This window comes from Cyanistes caeruleus, chromosome 10 (genome assembly GCF_971803275.1).
Source record: "Cyanistes caeruleus chromosome 10, bCyaCae1.hap1.1, whole genome shotgun sequence".
Classification (NCBI taxonomy): Eukaryota; Metazoa; Chordata; class Aves; order Passeriformes; family Paridae; genus Cyanistes; species Cyanistes caeruleus.
In genome coordinates, this window is record NC_141710.1 from 18,884,137 (window position 1) to 18,906,187 (window position 22,051).

Genomic DNA, 22,051 nt, shown 5'->3' on the forward strand with positions numbered 1-22,051 from the left:
TTCCTTTTTGTCCTATCACTACATGCCCATGAAAAAAAGGCTTTTCTCCTTTTCTTTGTTTTCTTTGGTGAAGCTGAAATCTCTCTTAGTCACAAAGAAAAGCCACCACCAAGTGTAATGAGAGAGTTTCACTACTTTTTACACAGAAAGCCATATTCACCCACAATTGCCACAACCTGCAGTGCAGTAGCCTCAAATTCCTCAACAGACTGGGGAATAGACTTTCCCTCTGGGGCTGACTAAAACACAAATGAACAAACCAAACATAGTCACCTCTAGGAATCTGTAAACTGTTTAGGGTGTCTCTATTATGGGAAACTCTAATCTACTACATGCAGTATGGTAACAGATGTAATAAATACAAAAAAAAGAGTATATCTGGTGTCAAAACCAGCTTCTTGTGTTCCTGCCTTTGTCTTTGGGCCATACCCTAAAGAGCAAAAGATTTTCCAGTTAATTTGCTGTAGTGGTAGTTAAGACTCTCTCAGCAGTCGTGTTTAGAAATCACTGAATAGAAAAACCTGGAATATTTAGTGGCTGGCTAAGCAATATTTTTTATTATTTCTGAAGGAAAAGAGTTTCCAATGATTGAAATTCACCTTTAGACATTTTCCAAATGAAAAATTTCAATATGAAAGAACCATGCAGCTCGAAAGGAATGCTCATTGCAAGAATGGCCGTAATTGGATAAAACTGAAAATAAACTTTTTGAAATAACTGAAAACAAATTGATTTGGGGAATCAAGGAAGGTTACATTTTTATAAATGTTTTCCAACAACTCTCTGCCAGTCAATCACACATTGGGTCACTTTTGTCATAAATTACTTTTCAGGTAGAGATGACATTTGTTACACCACCCACGACAGCCCCTGGCACAAGCTTGTCTGACTCTGCTTTTGCCATCAACTTCAGCAGCATTTTGAGGTGTGAAAAAGCCATACAATATAACTAGCCAGCAGTAAGGAACAACTGCACAGCATAAACTTTTTCAGATAACAGCTATTTCTGCAGGAAGCACTCAGTGTGTCCTCAAACCAGCTCTTAAGATAATGTCTTTCTCTTTCCTATCCTACCAAAAAGTAGGGCACATCTGGCAACAGCTGCTACGAAGCCAAGAGACAATAAAATGTGTCTTTTAAAGCAAAATATTGTGGCCAAGAGCCACAGTCATCTATTCCAACACCCAAATCCTCTCAAACCAGTGCCCTACTGCCCTCTCAGGGTCTCTGTGAGTGCTCACTGAGGGTGCTGAGCCCTGGCTGTGTTCACCAGGAATTGTTCCTCTCCTGTATGGATTTGCCTGAGCTGGAGGCCCTATGACAGCCAAACCCTGCTCATTTAACAGCACTCCTGGGAAGGATTCACCTCAGAGGAGCAAAGGGCAGCTTTCCTTCCACCAGCATCAGGCAGGTAATACACAGATATGAGTAAGACATCTGGGAGCCCCATATATTTTCAAATTAATTTTTATAGGATAACACCTTGGCCTGAGAAACACTTCTGAATTTTATGAGTAATTGTCTAACATGTTACTTTTCCGGGCTTGTGCTTTTATCATTAACACCTCCTATTAGCAAAAACGCAGACTATGAGATGTTCCTTTGATTTAAAAGGTTATAAATTTTGGCTGCAATGTCAGAGAGTAAATTTTACAATGCAGCCAAGCTGTGGACTAATTAAAAGACTACCCCTGTACTCTTCTTAACCAATACATCTCAGATTTGTGACAGCCTTCAGGAAGAGTCATGAATTATGCCATGTGCACCATATGCAATCTATTGATCTCTCTGTGTGTACATATGCTGTGTGTGTGTGTGCATGTGCACCAGAGCCCATGTTGATGATGGCTTCTTCACAACTGTGTGAAAGTTTCACATCCCAGAGAATTTATAGCTGTGCAGTTAATGATCACAGTCATTTTCCTTTCTTGCTGCTGCAGGGTTACTACTACTCTTTAATTCCAGATGCCCTTGGAGTCAGAGCTGGACATCAACCTTTCCCTGTTCACCTACAGCATTGCTCTGGTGCACAGGCTGAATTTTATCCATCACTGAGCTGTTCTTTGGGTCCTGGCTGAGGTACCCAGATCCATGCCTTGTGGATCTTGTTGATCCTGTAAATTATAAAGTGAAAATAAACACCCATGTTTCACTTGACAACATGCATTGGACAGTGACATATCCTTTAGGCTTGACAGTCAATGTTTGTGGTCAGCAGCAGGGTCTTCTTTAGTGCTCCACCTGACACAGAAAATCAGGATATCCCCAGGCTGACTCGTGTTTCCCAGGGCAGTGTGAAATGGCTTTCTGCTTGCCAGGATCTCCTCCTAAATCAGTGCCTGCAAAGAACAAGCTTCACATGGCAGCTGGAAAAGCAAATACATAAAGAGCAAAAGAACAACATGTGTTTGAAAAACAAGTTCTGGGGTGACCAGGTGCAAGTGGGAAATTATATCAACCAACTTTAGGTAGAAAAGGCCGAAGGCTTTTCTTCAGAAATCTCTGAAGTTTCATGGATCAGGTTTTCCTTTTTCTCAGCTGTTGACGTCAGTGGATTTGGCACTAGATCAACAGGGAAACAGAGGGACAGTTTCCCCCCAACACATGCAGAATTAGAGACTCATACCAAGATAGAGGAGCTAGATTTAGATGAGAGGGAATTTCTGGTTGAGGGTGTTCACACAGAAAGAATTATATAGTATTAGGCTTGTGTGAGCTCCTGGTGTAATAAAGGAGAATTGTCTAAGCCCTGGCAGGAGCATATCCCTAGGACTTTGTTTTGATGAAAAAAACACTGGAAACCTGCACTTAGCTTTTCTTCTAACTGTAATTATCTGGCTGTATTGATCATGGTGCTAAGGTTATCTGATGGGTAGGATGTGAGCAAAGATCAGCTTCAGTCCATGAATTAAAGCTGCAGACTGTCAGCTCTAATTTACACACACACAGTCTGAAAATTGTCCTCGTGCAATGGCAGAGCTCCTTGGAATTGACACAGATAGGCAGCATATGGAGCCTGTGCAGCAGGAATGAAGGCACCAGCACTTGGCATTGCTGCTCTGTTTTATGCAAATATCTGGGTTACAAAAGCAGGGAACAAGGGCAGAATAAACTGGGGGGGTCTGGTACTGGCAGACATAAAACCCTTGGTGGCATTAGTGAAATTCACAGGCTTGTGGAAAGCAGGACAGGCTCCTCAGCTCTGACTTCAGCCCTACAAGCATGCAGTACCTTGAAGGCACGAGATGGTGATGGCTGAGGTTCACACACGGGGATTTGCGCAGCAGGGGAATCTGTGCAGCCTGCACAGTAAAATATGGTATTCCATGTTCTCCAACACCACAGCCAGAGCCAAAGTACAGGAACCAGCAGTTTCAGGGAGCAGGGCTCTCATTAACATACCATTATTCTCTTTGGAGACAAGCCTATCCTTTCTGCTGCTGAGCTGTTAGATGGGGTGGAGACAGGAGGAGAAGCAGGAGATGATGCCCCTCCTGGCTGTGTTTTGTACCCTGTACTTCTGTCCTGAATGGATAAAATCAGGTTGGAGAGGATCCAACCTGTCCCCTTCAGGCAGCTGGTCCATCAGGGTGCTCTGCAAGAAAGATGTACAAGTCAAATTAGAAGTGAAAGATCCCCACAAAAGGCATTCACATCACCAGGAGAAGTGACAGAGCAGACCTGAGACCCCACCCCACTCCACTGCTGTTATTTGACTTTCACCATGACTGCTATGCAGTTGCCTGTCCATTCACAAGCATTTGTTGTGGGCTTATTTGGGCATATCTTGGCATTTGAGAGGTGTCAATCTGCTAAAACTGAAGTGGCAATAGCTAATCACAGCTTTATTCTCTGCAGAACATAACAGGAAAGCATATGGCTCAACAGCATAACTTTCTTTCTCTAGGCTAACAGCATGGTCAGTTCTGCAAAAAATTAAAAAAAAAAACTGCCAGGGGAATGCAGTCTCTGGTCCTTGCTGGAAGCTCCAGGGATCCTGTACTCAGAGATACCTCTAATGAAGGAAAAAAAACCCACCCTCCCTCACATCATTATTCATTAAAAAATTGGCAACACCAGGTTTTCTTCTCACCTCTGATATCTTGAGAAAACACTTTGCTTGCAAAAGTGAATAATTTTTGCTGGGTGCTTGAAATTCAGTGCCACTCATTTTGGATTTGAAAACTCTCACTAAAGGTTTAGAGACGGAAATTTCAATCCCTAGAGCCTAGAGGCCGTGCAGAGTGGGTGCTATATTGTATTCATTCAGAACACAGCCATACCCACCTGTCCATCAAAATCACAGGACTCCATGTGTGTATGTGCAGTACAGTAAGCAAGAGCTGAAAACAGTATTTACAAGATTCCCAGCACCCTTCCACAGTGAATTCTTTACAGCACGAATCTTTTCCATCATAATTTGCATTTCATACCTGTTTCTCCCAAATCTTCAAAGTCAGACGAGCAAATCCTTCTTTTAGCAATGCTGTGATGAAAGGCACTGACTCACAGGAATAACCAGAGCACAGGATTTGGCTTAACTTCTTGGCTTGATGCCGATATAACATTTCATAGATCTTTTTTAGGTGTTTCCCATTGTCATGGCAACTCTAATCAAAACCCTTTCCATGAATAGCCCTGTCAATTGCAGTACAAGCTCCTGGCTGACTACAGCCTGCAGTTCTGCTCCAGTGTGGTTTCACAAGCTCCTCTTGCTTGACCTTTCATCTCCTGGCTTTCCCCAGATCCCTTATTGCTCAAGCCAGAAATATATCTTTTGTTTTGCAGGAAAGCTTTAAAAATCTTTATAAGTGATAAGTAAGATCCAGATCGTGCAGCTGACTCCAAGGAGGGAGTTGCCTTGGGAGGGATTTCAGGCTATAATAAGCACCTCTCCTACACAACAGAGCACAGACCACAGTAAATCCCTCTGAGCACCAGCTCTGGCAGAGCCTTGAACTCTGCACCTGCCCAAAACTTCCCTGTAACACAGAGGGATGAGCTGATCTCTAGGGAGGGGATGGGTTTGGTAAAGGAGATCCCACTTGGGAGTAAGAAATCCGTCAGCAGGATTCCCTGGCAATACCTTGGAAAAGAGACACCTCCTGTGTCCCTGAAGTCTAACATCACCCTCCTGGCCCAGCTCTGGGGCAGCAGGGTGGAGAGTCCAGACTGTGAGGTTTGGCTTTTTCTATTTGATTTTTTCCCTAAGGTGTTTGAACAGCCACATGGGAAATTGCATCACTGTGGAAATCAATAGGAGTCTGCCCTCAGATTTCTATGGGGCCAGGATTTCACCAGCTCTCCCTGAGGTATCATTCCTACCAGGAGCTGAAAGAGTTTATCAGAAATAATGCACATTTTGCATATGCATTTTGTCTGAAGTCAGTATCATCCCCAGACATGGAAAATAAAGCAGAGAAAGGTGTAATCTTATGCCTTAAGGTCAGTCCATCCCTAACCCCAGGAACACAAAAGAGGTCTCTGGAGTTTCCACTCCCATGTGGGAGCCACTGCTACAATTCATTATTTTAAGCACTCAGGAAAAAAAAAAAAAAATAGGTAGGAAGGAAGGAGGAATAGAAATTACAGGGATAAAAATCCTTCTTTATATATACATATACATTATAGATATTCTATATATACAGTTTTGTCTCGTCTTGTACCTTCAACCCTGCTTTAAATAAAAGCTCACAGACTTGTCGGTTTCCATCAGGCAAAAATTATTATTCGGCTTTAGAAAGAACATCTTGCCAAGTGTTGCAGTTCAAAAATAAGGAAAACAGCTCTGCCAAAATGCAGCAAATGTGATTACACAAAGCCAAGAAGACCATAATTAGATCATTACCATGGAAACAACCTAATTACATGTGTAATGCAGCAAGGTCTGAGCTGCGCATCCGAATGTGTTTTGCTATTGTCTAGCGGGGCCATAGCACTGCCATTTGCCTCGTGTTATTAAGCCACCTTGATCACTTTGGATCGGGTTTTCTTGGAATAAGTCCCCCTCCCCACCATGCAAAGAATTAAACTGTGCATGAAATGACTTGAGTGAGACTGCCTGAGGCTCACTCTGTGTGCAGGCAAACCTGGTCCTGCCTGCACCACCACGGGCATGGCCAGCCACCATGAGAGAAACTCCCTTGCAGCAAGAGCTGGAGCTGCCCAGGTAACAGCCACGTGCAGGAGCTGACATTTCATCTTAAGTGCAGCCCTGTACAAGAAAGCTGAGCTTCCCAGGGACTTGCTAATGGTTGCTGCCTTCCTCTGCCTTGTATTAATTTCTCCATTGCTGCAGTAATTCACCACCAGGACAGTGCCCTGTGGAGATGGCATGGACTGGCCAGGCAAAGATGTCCATGAGGTCTCTGTACTGACCCACATGCTGCTTTCTTGAACAACTGGGCTATTTTGTGGAAATGGGGGTTGAGCAAACATGGGTTATGGTATTCTCTCACTGGTGGAAGCCAAATCACTCCTGAAGGACAGTGTCATGGATCATCTCCAGGCAGACAAAATGAGGCAAGGTCAAAGAACATGTGTGTCAGCTTGGAGGATCAAAGCAGAATTGTGAATAAACTACATGTAATCCAAAACAGTTTCAGAGAGGAAAGCCAGACCCATACACGCATGGCTTCATGCCTTGCAGCAGAAAATTAGATACACAGGGAGAGACAGGGCAGTCATCAGTGAACCTCTGCTATTATGCCATAAGCCCCCAGCCCACTGCTGCTGAATCATGTGCTTGTAGTAAATACGACCTGCAGGGTGGATACACAAAATGATGCAAGCACTGCCACCCCCTTTCATGCACACTGGGTTTCTGTGCCCGCCCTCGGTCAGGCTGGCCTCACTCAGCAGGAAGGGAAGAGGATGGCTCATTAGCTGAGGGGTAGAGTAACAAGGCAAAAGCCAATGGGACTGTCTGGCAAAGCTACTGCTTCTGCTAATTAATGAGGAGAGGTGGCTGCTGGGCCAACTTGCTGCAAATTATGCCATTGCTATCCCTGCCAGCCAGCTCTCGCTGCAGCTCGCACATCTCCAGGTGTTCTTGCCACAACAATAGTCCCTGCTGTTCATTTTGTCTCCTTACAGGGAAAATAAAATACTTCCTTTCGGTGGGGAGAAATGCTCGTTTTGAAGAGTTTATCAAGCCCAGACTCCACTCCTTTAATTTCTGTTCCATTTTCCTTCCTCAAACTCTCTTCATTTTCCATTCAAATTGCTTTCCAGACCACAGAATAAGGCTGGAGAGAAGCACCCTGGGTGATGCCAATTTCCCTGCTCGGTTTCCCAGCCAGGAACACCAGGAGGATGTCCAGAGGAAGCTGCTGACACCTCTTCCCACCCCAGCTCCCTCACTGGGGCCAGTGGCAATGCAGACCAGGCTGGTACTGCCCTGGCTCTGAACAGGCTGTTTCTCCCCCACACTTCTATTATACAAACTCATGTAAGTTCAATGGGTAAAACCTGATGTTCAACTTTTGCACAAAGTCAGCAGAATGAAAGAAAAAGACGGAGAAGCCCAACCCCCACCACGTTCTCCAGTTTTGCTCCGTATGCAAAACCTGTCTGTACAGTTCTGCTGAGCGCTGGTGCCCTACTTTCATCCCTCACATAGCTCAACTAAAAATACACTGAGATTTCAAGCAAGGTCCCTGCTGTGAGCTGTCTGAGTGAGCAGGCGTTGCTGCAGCCCCAGCCCCAGCCATGCCTGCACCATGCCGTGCTCCCAGCACAATTTATACCAACCCTGGGCACCACATAGGATGAGAGAAAGCCAGCAATCTTGAGAAAATCGATACCCCTCCCTCCCACCAGCTCCAGCAAAATGTCCTGACGTGGCATTGTAAGGGCAAAATTGAAGGAAGAGATGAGATAACTTAAGATCCCCTCGCTGGTATTGCTACTATTAGTGGTGTTTATAACAGAGTGGTACAGACAAAGCCCTGCTGGTATCGAGGGTGGATTAGAGCAGTAACATCTGGAGCTCTGAAACAGCCATGAAAATAAAATCATGGCCAAAACTATTCATACTTGTTTTATGTGCTTAAACTGAAAAAAGACTATCATGCTATTTTTTGTCTAATTTGTGCAGTCATGAGGAAGCAGGATAAATAAAAGTTTGTATAAAACAATTTTAAAAACAAAGGAATCTAATGGTGAGTATTTGTGTTGAAGATGGGGTCAATACCCTTTTCTGCCCTGAAAAAGGTGACTGAATTTTAGCAGCTGGTTTCTCAAGTTATCCTGAACAATGGGGTTTTTTCACAAGGATATGGTTATCTCAGTGAACTTCATCTTGAAATTCACTTCAGCTGTCTTCTGCCTCATTTTCTGTTACATACAAAGGAAAATGGAAATTATTCCATGACATGTATGGATTATTTGCAAATTAGGATGTACATACATGGGCCTAATTTATTTGAGGAATGGCCATTACTGCTGTGACAAGTCAGCTGTTTCCACATGCAGAGCATTAACCTCACAGGTTCTTTTCATGGCGATGTTCCCTGGTTATGACCATCATTTGCAATACCTGGGAGGTGCCCCCAAATGTCCCAGCCGTGGGAATGTTAACCTGATAATCCTGTGAAATGTGGCATTTGTTTCCTGCTGGGGGCACAAATCTCACATGGAGCCTCTGTCCACAGCAGGACAGGGGACAAAGGAGATTCCCTGCCCACAGAGAGGTACCCAGCTCCTTGCTTGAGAAGAAGAACCAGGCTCTGCAGGGAAGCCTGATGGACAGTGCACTTCCCAGGGCAACCCCCACTGTTGCAGAAAACACCTATGATGCAATTCCTTGGCAGACTAAATTATGAGTAAAATACTTGTAAAAGCCACGAAGGCACACACATTTAATTTAGACTTCAGGATGCTGTTGCTTTTTTTTTTTCCTATTAAATATTAATTCCCTTTAAAAGAGTACTTTTGAGCTGTTTTGAGAACACAACCGATAATCTAATGTCATCTAATTAATTAAGAATTTCATACTCATATGTATTAACAGTCTGCTATTATTGCTGAGGACATTTCATTGGTATTTAAATACATTGAATTAAATATGAATTGCATTTAAATGGCAATGATCCATACATCTTCTTGGAAAGGCATGGGTGGGAGATAAAGTCTGACTTTGCCTCTCCAAACTCAGTACACAGAGACAGCTCAACTAGGATTTCACCCCATAAATCAAGAAATGGCAAAGAAACAACAGAGCTTCTCCCAAAACACAGCATAGATAGGGTGTTTTGTAAGCCCACTGGCGACAAACACAATCTTATCAGTCACTGACACCCTCATTAGCAGCACCACCTCTTTTTTCTGCTATCGTGCCCTTTCTCACCTGCCTTGCTGATTCTTTTGACATACATTTTGTTGGAGATGTTGGCAGGAGCCCTGTAATATCCAGAGTCACAGATACAGAGGCAGATCTGGCAGGAGGCAAAGATTTGAGCCTCTTTGTTCCATGAGCCCAGCTCTCATCAAGCTGAGATGGGTACCTTTGGTCCAGTCCTGTCTTCTTCTGTCCCCCAGGATGTGTTAGACAGCTGGAGAAAGGGTGTAGGAAGAAGAAGATGGGGTGTGGGCCTTTAGCCACAAGAGATGCATCTTAAAGGAGAGGATGTGCTCTCCTCTAAGAACTACCTCAGCTGTTTCCATTTCCAGGATGAGCTCCCAGCACTTATGCATTACTCTTACACTTGTCTAATACGGCACACATCGATTTTTCCCCTTACTCTCTGCTGACTGCACAGTCTGAAACACCAGAGACCTTAAAGCCAAGGTCAAGTTTTTATTCCCTGAGTAAACAAGCTGTGGAGAAGGGGAAAGAGGGAGAAAGCACTTTAACAAAAAGATAGAAAGCTACCGAACAAATATATTCCTTCTAAAAAACCTCTCCAAGGAAGAAGGCATACAAAAGGATTAATTCTTTCAGTCTGCAAATTCTGCATGAAATAAAGTCCTTACTCCTGAGGAATAAATGTTAAGAGCAGGCCAGTGTGCACATGATCAAAACAAAACCTTTCTCTAATGCTCTAAGTCAAACATGACGCTAAACACTGTAGTGTGTATCTTGTAGTCAAGGTACAATGAAGCATTAGAAATTGTTTCCATCCTGCTAGCCAAGCTTTTCTTTTGCCCATGCACTGAATACTTTTATTCCTCATCATTGTATCTAAGTATTGATCCCATTACATCAAACTCCCAGTGTTGTTTTTGAGCAATTAATGACTCCATCCATTATGTTTGCCCATTTGTAATCAGAAGTAAAGTTAGACAGAAAATGTCTGGCTGCTTATCTGTGATTCATGGACTCCCTTGAGCCTACAAATTTGGCTGGAAACCTGGTTAGAAATAATTTTGGCCAGAGATTTTTGGATGATTCTTGCTTGTCTTGAGCTGAAATACAGTGAGTTCAAGTGTTTTGGGGCTTCTGCTTTGGGTTTCTGCCAGACAGAGAAATGGGTCAGTGTGAAAATAATAATGCAGCAAGGTTGAGGTACAGGAGCTGCCTCACTGGGACAGACCTGGGTCCCTTCAGACCCAATGCTGGCACCAAGAGCAGGAGTAGACACAGCTTGTCAGCCTCAGCCCTGTCTCTCAAAGATTGATTCAAAGCCTGAAGTCTGATGCTTAATGCTCTTTCTGATTTTCATTATGCTTTATCTGATGTCTTTCATTAACACAAGTTAATATGTATCTGGTAATAATTGCAAGCTGATGTTCCAGCTCTGTTTGGAAACAGAGGGTCTCAGCTGGAGCTGACAGCACAGGTTTGGGACAAAACAAATTATCTTATGCAGTTTAGTTTAGCTGTTTTCAGAGCTAATATAATTAAATGAGACAAATTCTACAAGGAGAGGTAATACCTTTTATTAGAACAAATTGATGGTTTGGGGAAAAAAAGCAGGTATGTTTTCAGGCACACAAACCCTTTTTCAGGTTTATATGCCAGAAATTGTTGTCAGTGTATCAGCTGGGCCAACAAATGATGTTACTTTTCTGTATAAATAGGGCTTCAGTCATATCCTCAGATGATAACAGCAACAATAACACTGCTAACATAATTAAAAGCAGTTGGGGATGATTGAATGCCATTTCACAGCAGTGTTGGACATGAAGTTTCCCAAGAATAGCAGGGTGGAGCCATGCTGCAGACACAAAAATATTTGCACTTTATCTTTACCCTGCAATTCTGATTTTACTTACAGCAGTGTAAATGGAAGCCACGGCAGTGATCCCATTTGGGTTTTGCATGTGTTTCAGAACAGCCTCACAACCTTGGATCTCCAGAGCAGAGGATAAAAGTAGGTCATCCATTTTCTCCAGCATCCTGCTCTCTCAGGAACATTCACCAAAAAGAACAGTGAGTGCACATTTCAGCTGGCATCACAGTCACCATATTCCATCAAATTATGACCCCTCAGTCCCACCATTGGAGCGATTCCCAGAAAACAGCAATGATGTAAATAAGGCAATAATGCAAATGATGCAAAAAAAAGAGAAATCCTCCTAAGGTGGAAAATGGATTGACAATAAGCCAGCTTAGCTTTCCCTGATGTTGTTTATTTTCTTATTATGTTTTTAAAGCAAATTTTCCCCAGACACCTCACAACTGACTTCACAGACACAAATAGAAACAATTTGTACATTGCAATAAATCTTAAAAGGAGCAAATCAAGACTTATAGGAAGGGAGTCGAGACAAGCAAGATAAGAAGTAGAAAATGATTAAACAAAATAATTTTGGAAATTCAGATATTAGAATTTGTTCTCTGGGTGAGAGCAAAACATGCCATCAAAGAGCAGGGATGTAAAGGAGATTTTACACATCAGATTAGGCGAGGTGTGGCAAAAACATCTTCCAGACAGAGGAAACAATAAGATGTTCAACAAAGGGGCTGGAGATTTATGAAAGCTGTGGGGAAAAAAAAGCCCAAAACAGAGAGAGAGCTGAGGACAAGTGTGGAAGAACACTTGTTTGCTGGCCAGGGTTCTGGTGATGCTGTGCCACATCCAGCACTGGGCTCTGGTCCTGGCTGTCTCAGGATGCTTTGGCTGCAGTAAACAGCTGCTGCAGGTGTCCCATGCAGCACTTTGTCTTATTTCCCCTTTTTTAAAATACAGTTTCCAAGCCTGCACTTTTGAGTCACCAGAAAAAATTGCAAGCTCCACCAGTCTGGGAGACTGTGCTGCTGACATGCGCAGAAATGCTCCAAAACACCATAAATAATCACTGCCAATGTTTATTTCTAAACATCAGAGAGCCAGGGAAATAGAGTAGCACTTTGACTGTTTTGATTTGGAAACATTTGTGCAGATTCAACACTTGTCTGCAGCACCCTTCTGGGATGAAACCACATAGGTACAGCAAGTGCCAAAAGTGCAGACATAGAATTTGGAGGGGAAATTCCAAAACTCTGTGTAATTTTGAAGAAAAGCCATTTAAAAGAAGTCTGATAAGGCAGAAAATCTGTATTTCAGATAGCTCACTCCCTCCATAGCCATAACTCTCCAAGGAACCTCATGCCTTTGTTTTCTCTTAACAAAAATCCAGTATAAGAGTCACATTTAAAACTATTTCACTATTTTTGACCTGTGTTTTAGTTATTACCTACTAAATGCCACTGCAGGCCATGAAAATAATTTAAAATGGTTGATTATTTATGTATAAATCCATATTTAATAATACCTACCTTCATGTTTAAGGGAGGTAACACAGAACGAGGTTCCTGGTGATTCCTGCTTCTTATTATAACATCAATGGTAAAAGCAGATTTGCTTAATGGAAGACCTAACACTGAAATTCTCTATAAAAAATGTATGAAGATCAGGAATAATAACCATAACTGTTAACACTGTGTTATTAATCATTAATTTTCATTACTACTATGGATCATAATTATTATGTAGCCACAATAAACACATTGGAACTGGCATATCCAGGGTGTGATGACAAGGGGTTTTCTTCCTCTTCTTAAGGATTTCGCTGTGTTAAAAGCAGTTTTTCCTGGTTTTCCTCTTCTGCAAAGGCAGTTTGCCCATGCCAGGGGCTGAGCCTTCTCCCACTCCCCCTGGCTCAGCCCCACCAGGGATGTCCTTACCCCAAGGCAGCACACACAGCCACAGATTGGCATCTCAGCATTAGGGATTAGCACCAGGGCAAGTGCTGGGAAAGAGGGAGTTTTTTTATGTTTTCTGCTTCTTTTAAATCTATGGGTTATCCTGAGATAATGATCCTGAGGATGAGTCTGAGACTGATATGGGAAGTGGAAAGTGAAAAATCCCACAAATCGAATTGCAAACCTCCCCTCTTCATTAGCATCCCCAAACAAGAGCAGATGCTCATGGAAAACAAATAACACAGAGAATACCTTTGGGGGAATTTGTTATTGCATATTTACAAATATAGCATTGAAGGGTCACTCCAACCCAGTTTGGAAATTCTGGATATTTTGGGTGTTCACCCAGTGCCTGCCATTCTCCAAAACCATCCAGCAACACTGCTATGCACATATCTTCTGCATCTATTTCCCCTTCCCTCACTGGGGCCTGGCTAATACTCATTCCTCAGTGCTGTGATCACAGCAGAAAGCCCAAACTCCCCCTTTTTCCCTGAAACATAATTCAGTGGGATATTATTTCATAAAAAAATATGGTTGGTATATTTTTGTTTCACATGAAAAAGACTGGGATTCAATAATGCAGACATGGTCTCACGGGAATGAAATCCCTGCCTATATTTGGCCACGCAAATTTAATTTTTGTTAACCCTGAAGTGGAAGGAGAGCTCAGTATATTTAACAGGAGTGACTGGCAGAGCTGTTTGCATTGAAGACCACAGTACAATTGCCTTGGGCTGAGAATAATAATAGAACTGGAAATTATTTTTGAATTGTGATGTCCTGGAGAAAGACTTTTTAAAAGCAGCTATGCATACTCTGAGTAACTGCAGCAAGGCCACGGAGCCCTGTGCTGCAGATTTGTCACTGCTCCATTCCAGACACTGAGAGTCAATCTGCACCTGGGGTTATAGGAAACACAGACAGGTAGGAGGAAAGGGGACAAAAACATGGAGACTAAAATACAGAGAAAGAAAGGCTCTGGCTACAGCTCATTGTGGCTTTCCCAGGATGTAAAGTTAATAAAAAAGAGGGAGAGCAAATTTTTACATGGGCAGGTAGTGATTTGAGCCTTAATGGTCTTAAACTAAAAGAGAGATTCAGATTAGATGCCAGGAAGAAATTCTTTACTGTGTAGTGGTCAGACACTGTCACAGGGTGCCCAGAACAGCTGTGGATGCTCCATCCCTGGAAGTGTCCAGGGCCAGGCTGGATGGGGCTTGGAGCAACCTGGGATAGTGGAAAGTGTCCCTGCTCATGGCAGAGGGAAGGAACAAGATAATCTTTAAAGTCCCTTCCAACCCAAACCATCTATGTTTACATGAAAACAGAAGAAAATGGCACTAACAATGCACAGTGAATGAATCAGGATTTTCTAATCCCAGTGCTGGGCAGGGCATTGAAATGCATCTTGATTTTCTGCTCCCTGGCATAGCTAATGAATCCCTTTCCTCCTGCAGGGTCTAGAAATAGACAGGTAAAGGCTTTTGTGTCATGAAGGGCAGGAGAACCACCTGTAGGCAACAACAGTTTACTGGGGACTCTCGCTATCCTGATTCTTGCAGCAAAATTCCAAAGAGCTGCAGGGACTGGATGTGCTTCTGTGGCAGCAGGGTCCAGCTACCCCATCATGACAATGTTATTGTGTCTGGTGTCCAGATAGGCTCTGAGAAAAGGAACTTTTAAACCAGTAAATGAGGAGGCCAAAGCCCAGAAAGAGTGAGACTGAAGAGGTGTTGAAGAAGTGCAGCTGCAATCCTGGCTCCACGCCAGTGATCAGGACACATTTCCAGCGATGCTCAGACTGCCACAACAGGGATGTGTGAGTGCTCCAGGCAGCTCACAGCCCTTTCCCACAAACCTGTCCTGTCTGTGGGTGTATTAAAACCCCAAATTCATCCTCTGCTGGTGAAGAGACTTTAGAATAAGATACCCCAAGGTCTTCAGTGGCTTCAGGTGCCGTCTGCAGCATCTGAAGAGCTCCACCACCACGAGATGTCCCTAAGTCCTTTGGCTCTGCAGCACAGGCTGCCAGGGCTCCCCTACCACAGCACCCTGAGCACAGAGATGTGCCTGCTGGTTGAGAGGGCCCCTGCTCTACAGTGAGCACCACTGGGGAGGAAGGTGAGCTTAAACATGGGAAAACCATGGGCTGAGAGTGCCAGGGCCAGAGCAGAAACTGAGCCAGCCATAAACAGAGCCGGTTCCACAGCGACTGTTTGATTAAGGCTATTTTTGGAATCGAAACTCACAGGTGGGAAGGGGAAGAAACCAGATAAATTAGCCTTAAAAGCCATGCAGCCACGGTGCTGAGCTCTCTCAGCCGTTTCAGGCGGTGAGGAACAGAGGCCACCATAAATCTCTCTTTGTTCTTCTGCCCCCTCTGTGCACCCCCGGGAGATAAGACACAGGCAAGGGTTCATTCTGCTGGTAAACCATGGGGTTATTCATTAATCTGCTTGGCTAAATCAAGCCCTGATAAGGACAGAGCCCTGGTGGGGGCAAACCCAGGTGCAGGGGGGCCTGAAGACAAACCATGGGGTGAGCAGGAACGTCCATGTCCTGTGCCAGGGCCACTGAGTCACCCATGGTCACATACCCAGGGTGCCACCATGCTTTGGGGCACAGAAAAAACTCCATTTCAGCAGCTCCCTCTTTGCACAGCAAAGCAGGAGTGTTGAGGAAAGGCAGTGATGCACTGTTGGATGAAGGCGTTGCTTCCTTTTAGCAGCTGGAGATGCCACAGAGTGACAACAGTGAGAAAAGTAGATGAATATGGATTTTTTTAGTTTGGTCGTCAAATCCAAAAACAGGGATAAAATGAGTAAACTCAAGTATTTTCCTCAACAGGAAGAAAATTGGTCTTTTTTTTATTATATAATTCTGATTTAAAAAATCTTTTCCTAAAATTTAGGTCAGTTTTTAAACAACAAAGCTTGTTTCCAAACAAAAAGTCAAAATATTTTGTTTTGATGATATTGAAACAAAATGTCTCCACATCTCCAAACCATTTCTTTTTGACATGTCAGAATGAAACATTTGTACACTTTCTAATTTTTTTCGCAAATACCGTTGGTTCCTGCATTTTTCAGTGAACTTACCCATTCGAGGAATGTCACTCAACTCTAAAAATTACCATACATATAGAGCTACCTCTGTTACCACATTATGTCTCATGCAAGCGTGCCAAATGTGAATTCCTCACAAGGGAGCTGGTTAGACTTCAAAGCTGACCGATGAAGCCTGGGAAGGCACGATGCCAATTAAAAGGGTCAAAATGTTCGTCAACTTTCCTTCAACCCTCCCCAGGGTCCCACTCTGCAGGTCAGTGCACAATCAGGTGGCTTGTCTTGCTGTCTTTGAGGAGCACATATCTGGGGCTCAAACCAAAGCTCACACCCCCTCACGTGTGCCCAGGTTATTGCTGTAATTCTCATTAAAGCAGCCTGTCTAAATCAGAGCTGCTGGGAAATGCAATTGATGGATCATTGTAGGGACCCTGCTGATCTGCAGGTATCTAAAAAAATTCTCTCTGCTGGCTTCTTGCAGGGAGGTTGTGTGGGATCTAGCCATAAAATCAAATCATGGGCATGCCTGTGAGTCCTTCAAAGCCAGAAATTTTGTGTAAGGAGCTGTGGAACAGAAACATCCATCTACACAGCCCCGAGGAAGGAGCTGCCCAGGAAGGCTGGTAGGTAGCTGCAGTGCTTGGGGTGACTCTTCTTGTGTCATTTGTCTTCACAAAGAGTCTTCCAGCCTTCCTCTGGGGGTCTGATCATCAACTCCCTGGCTGAATATTACACCAGGGATGTTGCATGATTCTTATGCTCCTGGTGTCTGGGTGGGTGAGAGAAGCCCAGGTCCTGCTGGGCTGGTGGGGTTTTATGGAGAGTGGCAGCCCCTGAGGTGCCAAACCCTCCTCAGCACAGCACCATGGCACATCCATCTGAGGCCACAGCTGGAGCACACCAGAGATTCATTAGCTCCCACTGATTTAAATAAAAACCCCTCTTTGTTGCTAATCACTCCATTCAGGGTTGGAAAGTCCACAGAACCAAAAATACACCCAATTAGTCAGCAGGTTTGTGAATATTTTGAGATAGTGTGGGTCAAAAGTCGGTTTGCCGGCATTATCTTGATTATCCTATGGAATTCTTTACTCAAAAATAGTCTCCAAAAGTGCAAGTTTAGCAAAACTTGTAGCTGAAATCATTGGAAAACATTAAACGTACTCACCAAGCTAAATTCACATGAGGGCAGTTACTGTGTAATAGGCAGATGCTTTTAACTAACCTTTTATGTTTTGGTGCTTATTCAAATCCAGGAACAATATTATAGGTGTAAGGTTAGAATGAAAAATAATGACTTCCTAAAATCATAATGCAGGGGTTTTATATTCAGATCTACCAGATGCATGGAGAATCATAGAATTATAGAATTATGGAATCACAGGATGGTCTGGGTAGGAAGGAACCTTTAAAATTATCTCGTTCCAACCTCCCTGCTGTGGACAGGGACAACTTCCACTAGACCAGGTGGCTCAGAGCTTCATCCAGCCTGGCCTTGGACACTTCCAGGGATGGGGCATGTGCATTTATCGGTTTTTAAAACAAATCATAGGTTAAAACAATCTACAGAGGTTGCTGGAGTCAGGACAGCTGGCAAGGATGGTATGTGGAGAGATTTTTTTAGGGAATTGATTTCTCCAGGGTATTTTCTTGGTCACCCTTAGTTGTCAGGGATGCAGGGGATGCCTGGGCTGGGAGCACAGACCCCCTGTGTTCTCTGTGCAATGTGACTTCTGGCTATGGAAGGCACCAAAATGCTCCTCCAGCTTTCCTTATCTGCCCTCCTGCACACGAGGACAATTTGTACACCTTCTCCTCATTCCACCGAGCTCCATTACAGTGATTTATGTGCTGCCTGTCATCTGCAGCACTGGAGGAACACGAGTGAGGGAAGAGCAATAAACAAATAATAATCAGCAGAGATAACACAGCAATGAGTCCACAAACGCTACCCCCAAGCAGGCAGCAGTGTTAAGCTCCCAAGGAAAGGGATATTGGGGGGCTCTTAGTTCTGCAGAGAAGGGCAGAAGAGGGAGCCTTTGGCAGGGGTTAAATCCTATGGAGCAGTGATCCAGCACTGTGTTCTTTGAAGGGCACAGGCGTGGCTGAGCAGGGGCCTCTTGCTCAGCACTCAGCATCCCTACATGATTAGAGAGGAACTGGGGCCCCTATGGATATTAGAGGATGGTAAACTTTTCCCTTCATTTGTTATTCGTGATGAATAATGAATTATTCTCATAACATTTACTATGCTCTTCATTTATTATACAGGACAGGGGAATGTTTAGAAGCTAATTATTGCTAGAAAGGCTCTGCACTTGCAAAATATGTGACTTTTGCATATTTTTATATCCGTGCCTCAAGTGGGGGAAGGGCTGTTTGTTTTAGCAGGTTGTTTTCCCCTCCAACACCCAGCCTCACCCACCTGCCTGCAGGCAGGACAGATCTCTCCCTCACACCATCAGCAGCCAAGCTGCTCTTCCCCTTTTGCAGGAGGAGCCCCTGGAATAGGTCTGGAAACTAAATTGTCACTTTTCCTTACACACAGCAGTAAGGAGGAGCAGCGTTTCGCTGGCTGGTGGGGCAGAGCTCCACAACAGCATCACCAGGGCCATCCCATCTCCCTGTCATGAGGCAGCAGCTGCATCCAGGGGGAAATGCTACACTTCAGTGCCATGTCAGCCGTGAGCTGGGCTCTGTCACCTGGGAAATGCCCAGAGTGATGGCAGGGCTCAGTGCCAGGCATTGCTGGAGAAGCCAGACAGCCAAGTCCTGGGGAGCCAGGAGGAGATGGCCTCCTGAATGGGGAGAGGCTGGGGACACTGTTTGTTATGCTCTAAGTACTGCATTGGGAGACTAAGTGAGTAATATCCTTAACAGTGGTCTACCAAGGGCTGTAAATTGTCAGTTGTCAAAACTGTGTTCTGCTGCTGCTCACCAACAGATTTATCCTGGCCATTTACAGTTGGTAAATAATTTATCCATTATTTTGAAAAATGCTTTTAAGGAGACTCGAGCCTCATGTCCATCTCCTCTCCCCTGGGTGCAGCACTCTGCTGGCTCCCCAGGGCCAGCTGTGCGTGTGTCCTGCCTGTGCATGGAAGGGTCATTGTCCTGACCTTTCTTGAGGCAGCAGAGCTGGCAGAAAGGTTGCAGTTTTTCTCCAAAGTTTAGCCCTGTTTGTTGCTCCCAGCTTGAAAGGGAGCATCATAGATGCACCCATGGCTGTGCCTTTCCAAGTCCTTGTGGGTCTAACCCTCAACTGGAGAGAGCTGGCACAGATACCACTGACCTTGGTGGAGCAATGGATGTTTGCAGCAGGACACAAGCTAGTTCTGTGCTGTGTAATATCCTCCTTATCTTCATTATGTGCCTAATATCAATATCCTCTTGTGGCTTCTAGAGATACCCTTACATATCTCTGGATAACTGTTACCAGAGCTAAGCCAGTGAGAGGTTTATAAACCCATGGGGAAAGATAGTTCAACATCATGTTTCTGAATAATTGATTATCACACACTTCAGAATAAAACTGATCTTCAGTGATAACCTTTTGGCTGTGCCTCATCATCCCTCTTTGTTTTATTTTCATTCCCCAGCAGAAATCTCTCTCCACCAGCTGCCTTGTAACCTGGTAAGAGCATTGTGAGCTGCCAGTAAATGATCCTTTATTTTATTTTTCATCCTGGTAGTGGTAAATTATTGTGTCAGCACAGAGACGATGCAGGTGACTAACCTCATAAAATGTAGTAAATGATTAATAAAATCTCAAATAACAATAGCTGCATGGGCAGATCGTAACTCGCCTCTCAAGCAGCCCCATGCCTTTAGAGGATGTGACAGAGAAATGCCAACCTCAGAACAGCTTGTGAGCACTCAGAGGAGAGACACCAGAGCCTGATTTTCAGTCTCAGGGAAGCCCCCTGCACAGCAGTGTCACACAAGCTGGGCTCCCACAGGCGCTGTGCTCTGGTGCCACAGGGACACCAGGAGCACAGGGACACCAGGAGCACAGGGACACCAGGAGCACAGGGACACCAGGAGCACATGCTCCAGGGCAGGGGGACCCCCATGGGCATGGCAGGATGCTCACACCCGGGGGTGATGGAGGGAGCCTCTGCTAAACCACGGCCATGATCCCAGAGACACACAACAACTGCTCCAGAGTCTGCTCCAAGGGGCTTTTAAAATTATTTTTCTCTTCAGACAGGGGCAATTACATTTGCTAAGGTTAAATGAGCCACTTTGATGGAAAGGCTGTTGGGCTGAAGCCTGTTCTCAGCACAGTGCAGAGGGGGTGAGGGATTGGCGTGCAGTGACAAAAGTGGTCCCTGCTTACTCAGAGATTTCTGGAGCAAAACAACTGTCCACAGGCAAACAATGCTAAACAGAAGCAGACAAAACCCTTCAGAAAAGCCTTGCCTGGGTCCTTGTCTGCCCTTCCCAGAGCTGAACCACCAGCCAGCAGGAATGGGAAAGGCTTGCACATGAAGACATTTTCTGTTCATGTTTAGTTTTACAGGACCTACAAAACTCAAAGCTACGGGGGCTGTGCCTCAGCTGCATCGCCATCACTTTGGCACTTACCTCCACAGACACAGAATCCTCGCAGCACACAAAAAATGCCTTTCTTGGAGCAACCCTGTATTCCCTGAAGGCACAATATGGGACAGAGACCTCAGAAAAAGGGATACAAATTGTACTTTTCCATGCGACTCCAACTATTAATATTCCAGTATTGGCCAAGCACTTGTAGAGCTGTAACGAGAACATCCTCTTATGTGCTGTTTCCAGGATTTATGCACAACAAGCAATACATAAATATCAATTAATGAAGCAACTATAGAAAAATTAATTAAAACATGAGAGGATAGAAGCCTCCATTCAGCCCCCTAAAAAGGAACAACATGTTCACAAACCCCTCCCTCCTGCTCAGAAGAAAGCTCTCAATTCCAGAGGAAGGAAACCATTAATTTTTTTTAATTGCACAATACTTTTAAATTAATTTCCATAAGCACCACGAAGGAAACAGCAAATGGGGGAGGGAAAATCAAAGATTTCAGGCTTAAATTAGGACTCGATAGCTGCCTTTTGCCTGCTGGTTCTGATCCAAACTCCCTCTATTCCTTGATTTCCCTGTGGTGGCAGAGGCACAGAGAGCAAGGAGCAGCAGCAGGCTGGGTCCTCCATGAAGTCATTAGTGTCAGGCCTTAACTAATGACACCTAAACCTATAAACCTAAAGCTATAACCATTAATGCATTAATTAGCCTGAATTAAAATTAAAAACTATTTAAAAAGACAGCTGAAGGTGAAACCCGCCCACATTCACGGCGAGGTTGTTTTTTTTCCTGTGCAGTGTTCCAGCCACACTCTGGACATGGTTTGTTAAAAAGTGGCAGCTGAGTTGATCCTGGCTCCAGCACAGCCATGGGATTCTCTCCATTGGCCATCCCAGGGTGTAGCTCATCCTGCTGGAAGGAAACACACAACAAAACAGGGAAACGGGCAAGGAACATCTCCTGGGCCAGCCAGGCAGAGCCATGCACTGTGTTTGGCAGGCTGTGTGGGCAGGCTGGAAAACCTTTTGCAACCTGCTCACCCCCAGATGACATCTGTGACTGTATTTTCCTTTATTCTATGCCACAGTGATTGTCCCTTTGGGTCCCGCAGAGTTCTGGTGCCAAGGAGCTGCCAGTGACTGTCATGGCCAGGCACTGGACTCGAAGATCAGTGGTTGCAAATTGTAAAATGCTCTGATCCTATTTTTCCTCAGGCTTTTCCAGCTGAGAGCCAGGGATATCTATTCACTTTCAGTGGAGAAAAAGTGGATCAGTGTGACTGCCTTTTATAGA

At 44.4% G+C, this 22,051-nt stretch overlaps 1 long non-coding RNA gene across 1 annotated transcript; it reads right to left on the bottom strand.

Annotated features, from left to right (window-relative positions):
* Positions 1 to 665: 665 nt before the first annotated feature.
* On the bottom strand, positions 666 to 4,690 carry LOC147651349 (uncharacterized). Its single transcript, XR_015274291.1, has 3 exons — positions 4,434 to 4,690; positions 3,403 to 3,595; positions 666 to 2,339 (listed from the first exon to the last, which is right to left on the bottom strand). It is a non-coding gene; the product is annotated as an uncharacterized LOC147651349 (long non-coding RNA).
* Positions 4,691 to 22,051: the final 17,361 nt, after the last annotated feature.